Genomic DNA, 16,355 nt, shown 5'->3' on the forward strand with positions numbered 1-16,355 from the left:
TCATCAAAAAAATATCAGATTGGGAGGAGAGAGACTCTTACTTTCTGGGAAGAACAGAAAACAATTGCTGTATATTTTTTCCCTAAATAGCAATGAGAGCTTTTGTGAAAGTTGGAATGCCAATCACTAGACTGAAGGGTATTTTTATGGTTGTTTTGTATGGAAATAGTTTCAAAAATAGTTTGCCATTGTTGAAATGATTTGGGTTACCTGTTTTTGAAGTGTGACTCAATGAAAAAAAATTTAACTACTTGAAAGGTGAAAAGTGCATTTGGTTAATTCCTTTGGCTATATGACATCAAATTGGCAGAACTGGTTTTATATCCAGAAATGCCTGGTTTGGCAAGTTGTTCTGGTACACTGTAGCTTCCCAAGAGTGCTGAGCTGTCTAAAAATTTCTCAGAGTACTTTTGTTCTATTTTCCCAATTCATTGACACTTTATCTTCCTGGGATCCTTTGTACTTATTATCATTCCAATGCTTGTACAACAGTTGAGAGTTAATGTGAGCTAATATATACTAAATTTCATTTTATTTTCCTCAGATAAAAATTTACATATAACCTTTGGCTTTTCTTTCATCTTCAAATATTGACATAAGTCATATAAAATCATACCATGTGTGGGGGAAATGCTTTGAAATGCAAAATATAATTAAAATGAATGCAGTGTTATTTTAAGCACTTGTGTAGAAGCAAAATACTTTGGGGGAATATCATGAATATTTGAAAGGAATCTTTATTTTTATCCCTCCTGTTCAATTTTACCCTAGTCATTGAAATCAAATGACTGAGTGTTTTTGTTAGAATTTCTTGGAGTGGCAGGGAGATAAATTATAATCTCAGTAAACCATTTCAGATTATTTTTCATATCAACTGAATATGTAAAATGAACAGGCAACTACAGACCACATTTTGTCTTCACTACTTTTTTTGCTACATAAATTTATAAAAACTTCTATTAATTATTTTCAGTATTGTCAATAAGTAGCTATTACTTAAATACTTTTGGTAGATTTTAGATTAGCAGTACCAAAAATGATCACAGGTTGCCGAAACACTCCCCATTGGAAACACACTGAATTGTAATTGAGGAAATATTTATCAAAACAAATAAAAAATACAGGAGAATATAGATAATGCTTATATATGTTTTGCTAAATTAATATGAAGTCCACAGTGATCTTTATGTGGGATTGAATGGCTTTCTTTCTATTTCAGTTTGATATCCCTAGATTACATCCCTACTGAAACTATCACATAGTTAGATATTTTAACTTCTTGGAGAAAGTGTAGTTTGGTGAATTGAAAAATATTATGAAGCACTAATCTTTTACTTGGGTCACTGAGATCACATACTATTTCAGATATGTTTAGTAGATATTGTAATTCATTTAAACTTATTTTTCTTTAAGGTTCAAATATTTATTTTATTTACTATTTTAAGTATACTGCTAGGTATAAGAGGATCTATAGAATCCTGGAATCAGGAAGACAACTTCCAGTATTGCTTTAGATACTTAGAAGTTATAGGAGCCTGGGAAAATCTTTTAAACATTCATAATTTCAGTTTCCTCAATTATAAAATAAGAACCTGCCTCATAGGATTGCTATGAGGGTCAAATGATATTAAAAAAGTAAATGATTTTGCAAAATTTACTATAGATGCTACTACTACTAATAATAATTTTATGCATTATAACATTTGGCTTTAAAAGCTAGGATTCTTTCTTTTTAAAAGAAAAATATCTGACTATATGGTTAGAAGACCCAAAGTTAATTAAAGGTTTAGAAAGCCTTTCTAATGATAGAGTATTAGTTTAAAGCATAATGCTTTCTTTCACCTGCATTACAATTTCCATGCTTTTTAGGAAAAAAATGTTCTACAAAATATTAACTCTAAACTGTGATCATTTTAGTGGTAATAAACTTTGAACATATCTATCTTGGTGGAATAAAGAACACCTTCTGTCTTCAATATTTTTTAAAATTTAGATTATAACATCTTTTCTTGAAGAACAGGTATTATTGACATTTTTTGCCTAGGAGACATTGTATATATGTGTACATAGATATAGATATATAGAGAGATATAGATAGTCATCTATATATACTTACACACACATACACACACACACACACACACACACATATATATACATATATATATATATATTAACATACATACAGGCATGTATATCCACAACTCTGCTGGATTGGTCTAATAAAAGATTTAAAATAACTTTATCTTTAGAGATTATTTTTGTATCCTCTTATATGAAACATTTATTTTTCTTAAATGAAGACTGAGAATTTATTATTGCTCTCAGAATAGTTATTTGCCTAACAGATGAGCTAACATAAATTAAGCAATAACTCAGTTTTACTTCCTTTAGATAATTAGTAATTTACATATAACCTTTGGCTATTCTTTTATCTTAGAGTATTGATATAAACCTCGTAAAATCATATTCTGTATAAAAAAGTGCTTTGAAATGCAAAATCTAATTAAATGAATGCACTTTACTTGTAGGACAGTTGTGCAGTTGAATGATGCCATTGAGAATAATATGAATATTTGAAAAGTCTATTATTTGTGTTCCCTGCTATCATACTGAAATGCTCAGGTAATTTGTGAAAAATGACAAGGTATTTTGTTTTTAAATTTCCGGGAATGAATGCAACATGTCATAGCACTAAATTATAATCTATGTAGATTACATTGGGCCATTTTACCCCATCAGTCAAAACACATGTAATTTATAAAACTAGAGCTGAAATGAACACTTAGAGAATTTGGTGGATAGAGAGGGAATTTTGTTCTTGTGTAAATTTAGAAAAAATACTGTTAATTAGATATTATATTACATAAAAATAATTGTGATATAATGTCTTTTAGGTACATTTATTTATTTAACAAAATGATGAAATATATACCTTGGATAAGTATGCTTCTAGCACATCATTGGAATTTAATATGTTCATCTTTATTTGAGCTCATCAACAGATATTAATTGAGCACATGCAAAATAAAAATGAATTAAGGAGATAGATCACTGAACTGCTACCAAATACTTTTTGCATTAACTAGCAAGACTATAAAGGTGAGACAGCAACAATAAGAAAATGTCCCAAAAATATTATCCCTATCTTCTATGGTAATATTTTTCAAAATTGTCCTTCCCCTTGACACAAAGCAAAATTCTCTGATTCATTCAGATTTTAACTTGAGTGCTCACAGTAAAATATTTATATGGAAATGTTTCATAATTATATTTGAATTTAATGTCCCCATATAATTAAAAACAAATTGTAATCACATTTTTCCAATGACCAAAATATCCAAAAGAACATTTATTTTATTTTATGTGAAGTTCAATAGGAAAATAGGATTTGTTAAATATCACTTTCCTTTATTAGGATGGGATCAACATGGAATTTGGAATAGAAGGACTTAGGTTCATTGTTGAGCCATGTCATCTGCTACCTGTGATTGTGGGCAATTCACTTAGTTTTGCTGATTCTATTTCTTTATCTGTGAAGTTAGGAATTTGGATTAGATGACCTCTAATGTTCCTTCTAACTCTAAATTTAACATCCAATGGTTTATTAAGAAATGAGTTATATTTCCTAAAATTTCATGTGAAAAACAATTTTTATTGTCATACATTTGTGATTAAAAAAATTCAAATCTAGAAAAGACCCACTATCCAGAGTAGATAAGTAGTAGAGAAGCAGAGTAGACTATCCAGAGTAGACAAGATTTATTAGAGGAGCCTTAAAGTTCACTACATCTACTAAAACTTTTGAGTGGGTATAAAGTAGTATATTTCTGCTGTTACCAATTTAAAATATTAATTAGATGCTAAATCACATTTTAAATGCATAAGCTTATGCATAAAGAAGGTCATTTTTTTATTTCTTAATTATACTTTACCATCTCCAAATTAGTAAATTATTTGCATATTAGTAGAAAACTAGGAAGTAGCATTTTTAGATAAAAGATAAAGATAAAAGATAGCTTTTAGTTTAATTAGGAAGATAACAACTAAACAGAATTTCCAGAAAAATGTTAGAAAGGGAAATAGTATAAAAAAGTTATTGTAGCTACTGTTCTGAGAGGTTTGCTTTTTGTTTTTACTTTTAAAATTCCTTATAGTCTTCCCAGCTTAATGAGTGAAATATTTGGTAACAGTCTCAATGTTATTTTCAGTGGCCTATCTCTATAGCTCCATCTTTGGTAACCTCATTTCCATTTTTGCTGTTGTGCATATATAATGTTCCTCATTATTGTGCTTCGAGCCCTTTTTTCTCAAGATAAATGTTTGTTGGATCTCAAATGAAGGTGCCTTTGATGCTGAAAGGCTGCCTGTTAATGATAACAGTGAAACAACTTTTATGAGAATGTGTCCCTATAATAGTGGCTAGCTGAGGAGGTTATTGTTATGTGTAGTATGCGGCCAGCATACTTAGCACAGGTTGTTGAACTCTAGTAGCATCTTTATTTTAGCAAGAGAAAAGGGGATATTTTACTAATCCCTTTCCAAACATAAAAGTCCACCAGTAAAGGAAGCAAGTCTAGTTTAACTTGTTATTTTTTTAATACAGAAAATTAAATCTCAAAAGAGAATTGAATATTCTATATATGAGAACATTGAAAGTAATAAAGTATGACCTCTGAAGATGGGCTATTCAATTTCAAAAGTCATGTTCCAGCCTTTTGTTTTATTAAAGATTTTAAATGCCAGCAATATCACTTTGGTATTATAATTTTCAGTAAGTATTGATCCACAAAGTACAAGCATCCAAATGCCCACAAGAGCTGACTTTTCATTATATTGCCTTGTTGGAATTGAGACCCTGAAGGTAATAGAGAGGCAACATTTAGGAGGTATTCCGTGGCTAGATTAAGGACTGAGGGTGCAATTTCAGTCAAATATGGGGCACATAATCTGCAAATAGAGTCTGTGTTTATGTGTTTAAGAAATGTGTTTGGACATTATATTAATAAAATTATTAGTAGTATTTCATATCATAGTATTTGTCAATAAAATTTCTGTTTCAAGGGGAAAGTAAGAAAATAATAAAAAGTTATATTTATGTAAAGGATTCTCTGAGCATGGCTTCCAATTCCTACTGGCATTGGCAAACTACTCCCCTTAGAATTTTCTTGCCTCAACCCAGATCTCCACGAACTCTGCCTTTCCTGCTTTGTCTTCATTTTTTCCCCTAGGATTTCCTTTCATTCCCATCTACCTTCTTTATTCATTTTCCACCCTTACATTTTCAAGGATCTCTACTCTCCCCTAGAAATCTATTTTCTATCAGTCCCCATCATCTCTACTTCCTGACCTTTTATTTGTCCATTTGTAGGCATTATTATATTCCTTGTCTATCATGGGATCTTTCTCCTTTTCATAACTTTATTGTCTCCCTCCCTCAATCATGTCAAGACTACTCTCTCTGCCTTAGGGTTTCAGAAATAATTATCTAATTGAAACACCCTCAGCTTGTACAGTCCTCTCCTTCCTCAGACTGAATTTTTACCTTGATCACTGCATTCCTATGTCACGGTTAGCCTGTCATCTAAACTTTGCACTGTACAAACCACACTGTCAGCAAATAAATATTTATTATGCACCTACTATATGCCAGAAACTGTGCTAAGTACTTGGGATACAAAGAAAGGCAAAAGATAATACCTGCTCTCATGGACTGCACTTCCAAGCTCATTAGAATCCATCTTTGGAAGCTAAGTGGAGTCATATTGCACAGAGCTCTGGGCTTGGAATCAGGAAGACTCATCTTCCTGAGTTCAATTCTGTCCTCAGACACTTGCTGTCTGTATGACCCTGAGCAAGTCACTTAACTGTGTTTATTTTAGTTACCTCATCTATAAAATGAGTTGGAGAAGGAAATGACCATTTGCTCTAATTTCTTTGCCATAAAAACCCCATATGAGGTCATGAAGAGACTGAAAAACAACAAATTATTTTTCTCAACTCTTATGCCCACTTCCACTCCATCCACCACCACCCGCACTTGTATATTGTCTGTTCTTAAAAGTATTGTCAAGAAAGGTAATTTGTTTATACTGACTTGATTTCTCTGGCCTATTGCATATATGTTTTTTCAATGATCATTAATGGTACCTACCTACCTACTTTTTTTCATGTCGCATATTTACTACGCGGGAAGACTTGAGATGAAAGATAGCTGTTCAGCTATAGATCTGCCAGTGACAGATGATTCAGTCAGCTTAATGTGAAATCTAAAAAGGGAAGTTCCAAGAGCATATGTGGGATGTACTCTTAAGAGTATGGGAGGCTAGCTAGGTGAGGTCATAATTAGGGCAAAGGCCATCTTAGTCTTCCAGTGTGGTAAGATGTCAGGATGCTGAAGGAATAGCAAGATAATACTTTTTTAGGTGTGTACTTTCCCTGAACTTCCAAGAACCATGATGCTCCTAGATACTCAGGCTCCTGATCCCAAAGTCATCCTTGAATTTTTCTTCTCTTTTACCTTATCTGGTAGAGAAACAACAAAAAGGGGAAACTGTATTTTGTTATTAGGAGAGCAGAAACATCTACCTTCAGGATACCCATGTCCTTTTGTGGGTCAACTCTCGTTAAGCATGGTATTAAAGGAAAGCAACATTACTAGTACACAGATTATGAGTTAAAGGAAAACAACATTACTAGTACACAGATTATGAGTTAAAGGAAAGCAACATTACTAGTACACAGATTATGAGTTAAAGGAAAGCAACATTACTAGTACACAGATTATGAGTTAAAGGAAAACAACATTACTAGTACACAGATTATGAGTTAAAGGAAAGCAACATTACTAGTACACAGATTATGAGTTAAAGGAAAACAACATTACTAGTACACAGATTATGAGTTAAAGGAAAGCAACATTGCTAGTACACAGATTATGAGTTAAAGGAAAGCAACATTACTAGTACACAGATTATGAGTTAAAGGAAAGCAACATTACTAGTACACAGATTATGAGTTAAAGGAAAGCAACATTGCTAGTACACAGATTATGAGTTAAAGGAAAGCACCATTACTAATACACAGATTATGAGTTAAAGGAAAGCAACATTACTAGTACACAGATTATGAGTCACTAGCAGGCTTGGTCCAAATGGAACCATAAATATCCTGGGCCTTCCCTTGGACTATAGCTTTGTGACCTGCTTATATAAATTCCTATTTCTGGGAGCAGAGTGAATCATTATGGATCCATACATTCTGGTGTGCTGCTCCCAAAGAAAATAAACATTTGTAGAGCGTCTACTCTGTGCCAGTCATTGAACTAGCTACTTAACAAATATGTCATCCAATCCTCACAACAACTCTGAGAGGTAGATGCAGTGGCTATTCTTGTTTTATATTTGGAGAAACTGAATTATAGGTTAACTGATTTGCTCACAATCATATAGCTAGCACCTTTCTGAGTCTGGATTTGAACTCAGGTATTCCTGACTCCAGACCATCCATCGTGCTACATAGCTGCCTCATAGTTCCCAACTGATCTCTGCCAAAGGTCAAAATTATTAATGATACTACTCTTTCACTCAAGGTTTTCGCTGATAATCCATAGGGATATGGCAGTGATTCTGGCTCCCTGTAAACTGTGTCAGAAGAACACACGCTCTGGCAGATCCTACTAATGGAAAAAAGCCTTTCCATGGGCCTTGGCAAGGAAATGTTTCCTCTCTTCTAGAATCTGGCTACCTCAGAGAGATTGAAGGCTACATGTTGAGTTACAGTCTAGTGACTTCTTTTAGCTTTAGCAAGCAAGAGATACCATCTACTAAGGCAGCAAGGGATTACAATCTATGTTGATGGAAGGAATACACACAGAGACAAAAACCCAGATCCTAAGGAGTATTTTGCATGTATAAAATGATATTTATAATCTTGAAAGCATTTTCATACACTTTTTTTTTTTTTTTTGGTCCAAAGAGCTGCAAATTTACTACATCCGTTTTAGTTAGGAAAGACACTGCAGATGGACAGTGAATTGAGCCCAGAATTGAATGGGCAAAAAAGAGCAGGCTGAATTTTATTTGGAAAGTTTTGCAGTGTATTTCACAATTCAGAACTGCTTTCCAGAACAATAATTCAATATTTAATACCGGTATTCTCCAAGTGATACTGCACAATTACAAATAATGAAACACTTTAATCTCCAAGGAATCATAATTGAGTCACACAAAGTTCAGTGTTGACACACATGGTGGATGGAAGAAGGCTACAGCACACATAAAGCAAAGATCCACTTGCCAAACTATTATATTAATACTAACAACAAAATGATTTTCTAACAACAACCCTGTGTATTAGATAACACTGTACTATTATCTTCACTTTAGAAATTTGACAGTTGGAATTCTGTGAAAACCACACGCCCAAAATCACCAATTAAGTTAATATACATAGTGGGATTTGAACCCAGATCTTCTTACTCCAGTTCAGTGCTCTATTTGAGTGGCTATGTCACTAGGATACATCATCTAGGAAATATATAAATAAAAAAGAAATGGTTTGGGCTTAAAGAAAGGGGGAAAACAGTTGAAGGGCCTAAATAATGCACTGGTACCCAAGAAATGTCAAAAGACATCAAAGAAAACTTCCTGCTTATTAGGAATTTCTCTGGAGAATGAATGGGAAGACATGGAGACATATCCCAAAAAGGAAAAAGATTTAAGTGAGTTATGATTACTGTAGTCAGAGAGAGAGACTTTTTTCAAGTCTCGGTGATCTCAATGAGATCTTGGATTCAGTGAAGCTCTGAAAAATCCAAAGATCACAATGAGTAATAGATATGACTTATTTGGTCGGATCATTATGTTTTTCCAAGTATTCTAAAAGTATTATAAATTGTATAGATAATAGAATCTGTAATACAGAATATTATGTTTTATAATTTTTATATCAAGAGGTCCCACTAAATGGTGAAAATTTGCCTTGCCTATGACATTTTAATACTTCAATATTCAATATTTTGGCAGATCTGTGATATTATTAATGTGGCAGTTTCCTCATTATTACAGATTGCAGGTAAACTCCATCTTCTCATTTGAAGCTTTGTCCATGTTCTCCCATGAGTTGGTTAACAAAATGGATCTGTTGTAATTACGAATATTTATTTCAAAAATAATTACAAATATATAAACATTCCCCCTACTAAATGAAAGATATAATCCACTTTCCAATGAACTAGTGCAGTCTTTAGGGAAAGGAAAAGGATTAGGCTTATAGATTTGCTCTGTTTCTTTTGAGCACATAGTCCAAGGTCCCATTTGAAAATCTGCTGTAGCTAGTGTCCAAGGCATCCTGACTTCTTAAGGCTTCTCTGCTGCTGTGTCTGGCTACACTGGCTTGAAGGTCATCATGACTTGAATTTCCAGTCCAGTAGGAATACTTTAGCACCTGAAACTGAGAACAGACAAAACAAATGCATTCAATTCCATTCCCTAGAGATGGAGAAAAAGCAGGGGAACGTAAGTTCCTCTCTTCCTATTGGTTCAGCTCGTGGTATCCATATTGCTTGCATTAGCTGGGAGCACAGACAGAAACATGGTGGAAAGAGAGAGAGAACAGCCTGGGGATACAACTATTGAAAAAATACACAGCCAATCTAGGAGGCTTTCCCAACCTATATTGCTGGGGATTCAGGGAGCTTCATGCAATGCAAACTGAGCTTGCTCAAATCTGAATTACAAATATAAGAATGTAAAAGAGATCTGGTGCAGTAATATTGTATTAGATTATCCATTTGTGATTTCTCTCTCATTATGTGACTGGCCCACCTCCTTTTCTGATAATACAATTCCTGAACCACATGCCTTTCCACTGTGCTTCTTTTTTTATTGAGATTTTACAGAGTGGAGAACTATCAGGCATGTGTGTTTGTAGAGTTGTCCCTAGATACAGAATATGTGAAGTGAGGTGTAAGAAGACTGAAAAGTTGGAAATAGTGAGATTATGAAAGGCTTCAAAAGCCAAATAGAATGTTTTATATCTGATCCAGGGGTATCAGAGAGTCACCCGAGAATAGTAAATAAAGGTGTAGCATGGTCAGATTGAATTTGAGAAAGAATACTTTGGCCACTTAGTGAGGAGGGATTATTTTGAGTAAAAACTTGAGGCAGGGAGATCTATTAAGGGCCATACCTAGGTGTGAAACCCAGAAAGCTTGTAACAGTTAAAGGGGACTTTACTATTAAGGGTGGGTCAGTTATCCAAAAGCCCCCACACCTGTGAATCATAGCACACTTGAAGCAATTGCAAATCAGCCTTTACTGACAAAGATGTTGCTTGTGAATTGGGAATGAAATAAATCAGAGGGAAGTAGAAAGAGGAGAGAGGTCAGAGAATGCAACTGCCTCTCACTCTCCTTGTATTGTTATCCTCTCCCATGAAAGGGTCTATTCTGCTGGTCAGAAGTAGGTCCCCAGAAGCCACTAGCATCTAGTGATCTCGAGATCATCTAGAAGTTGTTAGCCCAGGCATGAGATATGAATGGTAGCCGGGTCAGAAAGTGAGGCAGATATCAGAGATATGGCAAAGATGGAATCAGCAGGAAATACAGGAAGGGAGTGAAAGAGACTCAGTTACTTTAAAGTTAGGAATTCTTCAAGTATGGAACTTGTTGCTTGGCTCAGCCTTAAGAGTCACCCCTTCATATAAAATGAGGCTCATAGTTGTTAGTTATTATCTCTAAAAAGGCAGCTGTTAAAAACAAATCTTATAAGCCTTGATAATATTTGTATATTAGCATTTTTTCTGCCCTCTGCTGAGAGATGTGTCCTATACTTGATGCAATAGATTTAAAATAAAAAAATACAGAGTCACAATTTGGAGAAATACAGTCTAAAGTGTTTTCAATTTTGAAAAAGTGGGCAGATAGATGAAAACTAAATCATGTAAAGTATTTCCAAAATACAAGTCCTCCACTTTGCACCATTTGCAAGGACTGAGTAAAGATTCATCTTGTGAAAACAGTGAATCAAGCAATGAAAGTTTTAATCTTCAATACTAATAGAAGCAGACTACAGAAGTAAGAGGTTTTTCTTTCTTACTATTCAATTTGAACAGGTTGATTCTGTTTGTACAAAAATAACAGTTTGTTCTATTTAAACAATGGATTGAAAATGAATGTGATTTTTAAATGATGTGTGGGGAAAAAAATGGATTCAGAAATCCTTTGGTTTTTACCAGAAGGAAGGTAAATGACTTGAAAACACTGCCTGCTGTGATTTGAAGACCATTTTAAAGGGGGAAAGTGTATCAACAAATTTTTTTCACGTTAAGACATAGATTATAGCTGCAACTTATATTTTGGTATCAAGAAGAAAACCTACATAGCAAGCTGGATGGAAGGATTATGGTGCCCTCAATAATAATGTGAATGTTTGGAAAGAGGGAGGGTTTGAGTGAAAAGATAAGTTGATTTTTGGACATCTTAAGTTTAAGATAGCTATAGGATATGTATTTTTAGATATCTAATAGGCAATTGAAGATGGCAGGCTGGATGTCGGGAGAAAGATTAAAGTATAAATAAATAGAATTTATAATCACTGGCATAGAAATGAAAATTGAATCTGTAGGAACAGATGAAATCACTAAGGGAAATAGTTTATGGCAAGAAGAAAACAAGACCCAGGACACATCCCTGGTGGACACCCATGATGAATAGATGGAAATGACTTGGGTGATAATAAATAAACAATGAAGGCCAAGAGGGAATAGTCAGACAAGTAGGAGGAGAATCAGAGTAAAAGCTAAACCTAAAGAAACATTTAAATGGATAGAAATATAGGCTTTACAAAAACCTAAAGAAAAAAGTATCAAGGAGATTACCAATGTCAAAGATTACAAAAGCCAGAAGATTAAAGATTGAAAGAAGACTGAGATGTATTAAAAATAAATAAAACTTATTGCAATAAAAAAGAAAGAAAGAATACTGAAATCTGGTGATTAAAAACATCATTGGCAATTTTGAAGAGAGAATAATGAGGTGAAAAGCCAAGATGAAATCTTAAGAAGAGAGTGAAGAAAAGGATTTGGAGATACCCATGGTAAATGGTGTTTTTAAGTTTAGTATTAAAAGGAAGAGAAATATTTGGATCGTTCAAATGAATATCTTTTGATGTGGCATATATGAGAAAGAAATGACTCAAGTAGGGGTGGTAAGTGTGCATAACTTTTTAATGGAAATGTATTGTCCTCTATCTTTTATATTATTCTTTTTTCTGCTTAAAAGTGAGGATTAGTTTGATCACTGGATTTATTTATTTTTATTTTTTATTAAAGCTTTTTAATATTTTTAAAACATATGCATGGGTAATTTTTCAATACTGACCCTTGTAAAACCTTGTGTTCCAAATTTTCCCCTCCTTCCTCCCACTCCCCCCTCTCAGATGGCAGATAGGCCAATGAATGTTAAATATGTTAAAATATATGTTAAATCCAATATATGTATGCATATTTGTATAGTTATCTTCCTGCACAAGTAAAATCAGATCAAGAAGAAAAAAAAATTGAGAAAGAAAACAAGATTTAAGCCAACAACAACAGAGAGAGTGAAAATGCTATGTTGTGATTCTCTGGTTGCAGATGGCTTTCTTCATCTCTGAACAATTGGAACTAGTTTCAATCCTCTTTGTTGAAGAGAGCCATGTCCATCAGAATTGATCCTCATATAGTTTTGTTGTTGAAGTATATAATGATCTCCTGGCCCTGCTCATTTCACTCAGCATCAGTTCATGTATCTCCAGGCCTCTCTGTTTTTTGTTTTTTTTCCAGAGCAATAATATTCCATAGCATGCATATACCATAACTTCAGCCATTCTGCAATTGAGGGGCATCTACTCAGTTCCAGTTTCTCACCACTGCAAAGAGGGCTGCCACAAACATTTTTGAACATATGGGTCCCTTTTCCCTTTTTTAAAATCTCTTTGGGACATAGACCCAGAAGTAACACTGCACAGGGTATGCACAGTTTGATAATTTATCTAGCATAGTTCCAAATTACTCTTTATAACACCTGAATTCGTTCACAGTTCCACCAACAATGTATCAGTGTCCCAGTTTTCCCACATCCCCTCCAACATTAGTCATTATCTTTTCCTGTCATCTTAGCCAATCTGAGAGGGGTGTAGTGGTATCTCAGAGCTTTCTTAATTTGCATTTCTCTGAGCAGTAGTGATTTAGAGCACCTTTTCATATGGCTAGAAATGGTTTTAATTTCTTCATCTGAAAATTGTTCATATCTTCTGACCATTTAATAATTGGAGAATGGCTCTAATATTATTCTCAATCTTTTCCTTTTCAAACCCAAATGTAAGCCAGTTAAATGTTCAGGTAATACTTCTGAATCAGTGAAGACAATTTTTATATGACATTTTTTTGTGTGTGTTTTGTCCCTAATATATTATGTTTTCTTTTCTCTAAGAAAAGAAGGAGGTAAATTACATGGTTGTTGTGAAAAAAGCTCTGCAAAAGTTGTTGGTTGTTTTTTTTTTTAATTTCAACTAGACAAATCTAATTTTTAAAAGTTTCAAAACTACCTAAAATGACTTAATTTCAATGTCATAATTTTATTTAATTATTGAAGAGCATTAATGTGTGTGTGTGTGTGTGTGTGTGTGTGTGTGTGTGTGTGCATGAGTGTATTTTCATTCAAAAGAATAAAAAAAAAGATCTCAATGTTTTCTGGCATGTTCTTTGACATATATGGTGCAATATTGAGAAGGTATTAGTCATTGTTGGATCAGTAGCATCTTTTTGTTTTTGGCAGTGACTTTGTCTTTAAAACCTGGACAGCTATCTTCCAAACATATGTCATTTGCTTACAAGAGTAGGTGGATGAGACATTTTGGATTGATAGATGAAATCCATCCTCACTTCTTGAAAAATAACTAAAAACATGTGTTCTCTAGTTAGTGTGACTTTAAAGGTCTATCTTTTACACAAAGGAGAGGATTACAGTACCCTCAATGTCAGACATGAATTCACAAGCCTCATTCCTTAATTTAATGATATCTCCGGGAAGATAATATAGTTTAATAAAAATCTGGGTAATTCATTAAATTTTTTGTAAAACAACAAGAGAAAGCTAGTGCTGAAATGTAACATAAATGTTCATGGTATAAGAAAATGCTTCTTTTCAATATAGAAAGTTAAGCTAGGACAAACCATAGTTTCCTTTCCCTGGATTTAGAGATATTTTTGTTAAAAAAAATAAAGTCAGCTATTGAAAATGAAAATTTTTAACTCACCTGAAATGCTTAATTTTCATCCTCTTGTCAATTTAATTGGCCATTTCCCCTAACAATCTCTCTCCTTGATTATATGACATACTGAATGTTACAGTCAAGATTTGAAGAGTTGTGCTGAAAAAAAAAAAAATGAATGGATTGATAGATTAAATGGAGAGAGGTATTATAGTTAAAACTGACAAAATCTTTCTTCAACAACATTTTCAGATATTATAAAATGATAATATTTTAGGGATTTTTTTAGATGGAAATAAAAATCCCATAGATAACTCATTGTAGAGACAAGAAATCCTCTGAATTTAATCACGGGAGATTTTTTTTATATTAAATTTGCTATGACTTATTCCTCCCTTTTTAATTAGCACAGTACAAATAGTTTGAAATGCTTCCAATAAGAATATCTTGAAGAATTTCTTTTCCTTCTAAAATGACTTTAGGAAGAATTTAATAGCAAAATGATATTTCATTATCTTCAAGATAAAATCATAGGTATAAAATATCATGTGCACTTATTATAATATATAATATTTTAATAGTAAGCTTCAGATGAGTAAAGCATGATTACAGATAAGTATATTAAAACATAATATATTTTTAAATTATTCATATATTGAGATAATTTGAGGCCTTTTTCAAAGTTATAGAGTAAAATTAAATGGCTAATTATTATTGATACAATTAACTGAAAATAAGATAATTTCACTCTGGGGGGAGCTTTGCAAAGGGATTTTAATCATGGAATGACAAACCAATATGTCTATGGGGATGGAAGAAAGGAGCTCTTTACATCCTACCTTTAAAACAAACAGATTAAAAAAAAAAAAAAGAAAGAAACACTTGTAAGAATCTCGAGGTGACACAATAAATGGAGCACTAGCTTTGAGTTCAGGAAGAGTTATCTTTATGAGTTCAAATCCAGTTTTAGAAACTTAGCAGCTATATGATCCTGAGCAAGCCAGTTAATCCTATTGCCCTCAGTTCTTCATAAAAATGAGCTGGAAAAGAAATGTCAAACTGCTCCAGTATCCTTACCAAGAAAACCCCAAATAAGATTACAAAGAGTTGGACATAACTGAAGTGACTGAACAACAAAATCACATGTCACAAGGCAGCTATTTCATGCCTTCCTAAATATAAACAGTAACTACAGTTTGGCACATTGATTTTCAACTATTCCATAATCTCTGATAAATGAGTGATTCAAATTTGATTGTTCTTCACACTAAGCAGTTACACTTAGTAATCTCTAGAGAGATATCCTATTATACACAAAGACCAAATTCCATAGCAAACAAAATAGAAATGGAGTGTATTTGATACATACAAAGTATGAACAGTTCATACTGCCTCTCTATTTTCTTAATGCTCCAAGAGGGTCATAACCATTACTGTGAGCACAATTGTGCAATGTGATTAGGGAACTAGGAATAAGAAAGGAATGTTAATAGCAGGTAAAACTTCAGGCTTAAAAATTGCGTCTTACTTTCAGGAGAACAAGTTTAATTGCAATACATAAATTTGTCAAAAATACATAATTGAAGAGAATGGTATTAAGGCTATCAATTTTGACTGGGGAAAAAAAAAAAGCCAAATTTATTTTGAGGAATTGTGTATGTAGAAAGAAAAAAACATTGATTTTTAATTTGGTTTGTATTTATGATTAAAAACCTTGACTTTCATTTAAGCATTTCCAAGTATTCTATAAAATACCATGGAGAATTATTCTAGTTTATTCATTTTCTAGCACTTTAAAAAGAGTGTAAATGAAACTTACTTGAGCAGCAGGGAATTAAGAACCCAAAATAGTATTTTGTGTTCTGTTTTGGCGTGTGTTTTATGCTAATATTTACCTCTTAGTTGAAATCTACATATATTTTGTTAATTATATTTTAAGGCACTAAAATATTTGGAAACTAAATGATTTGCATGTTAGTGATGTTTGACATTTTATTCTTCTCTTCTGATGAAATGAAAATTTGTTGTTTACTGTCAAAGTGATTTTGGCTTTTGTTTTTGAAAAATGATTAATTCTTTTCAAGTAGAATTTATTGGCAA

General features: G+C 33.0%; 1 protein-coding gene across 4 annotated transcripts in view; it reads left to right on the forward strand.

Moving 5' to 3' along the window:
* ATRNL1 (attractin like 1) overlaps positions 1–16,355 on the forward strand; it is a 1,155,405-nt gene that overhangs the window by 667,362 nt on the left and 471,688 nt on the right. The gene's annotated exons all lie outside the window — the stretch shown is intronic.

Source organism: Sminthopsis crassicaudata, chromosome 2 (assembly GCF_048593235.1).
Source record: "Sminthopsis crassicaudata isolate SCR6 chromosome 2, ASM4859323v1, whole genome shotgun sequence".
NCBI lineage: Eukaryota > Metazoa > Chordata > Mammalia > Dasyuromorphia > Dasyuridae > Sminthopsis > Sminthopsis crassicaudata.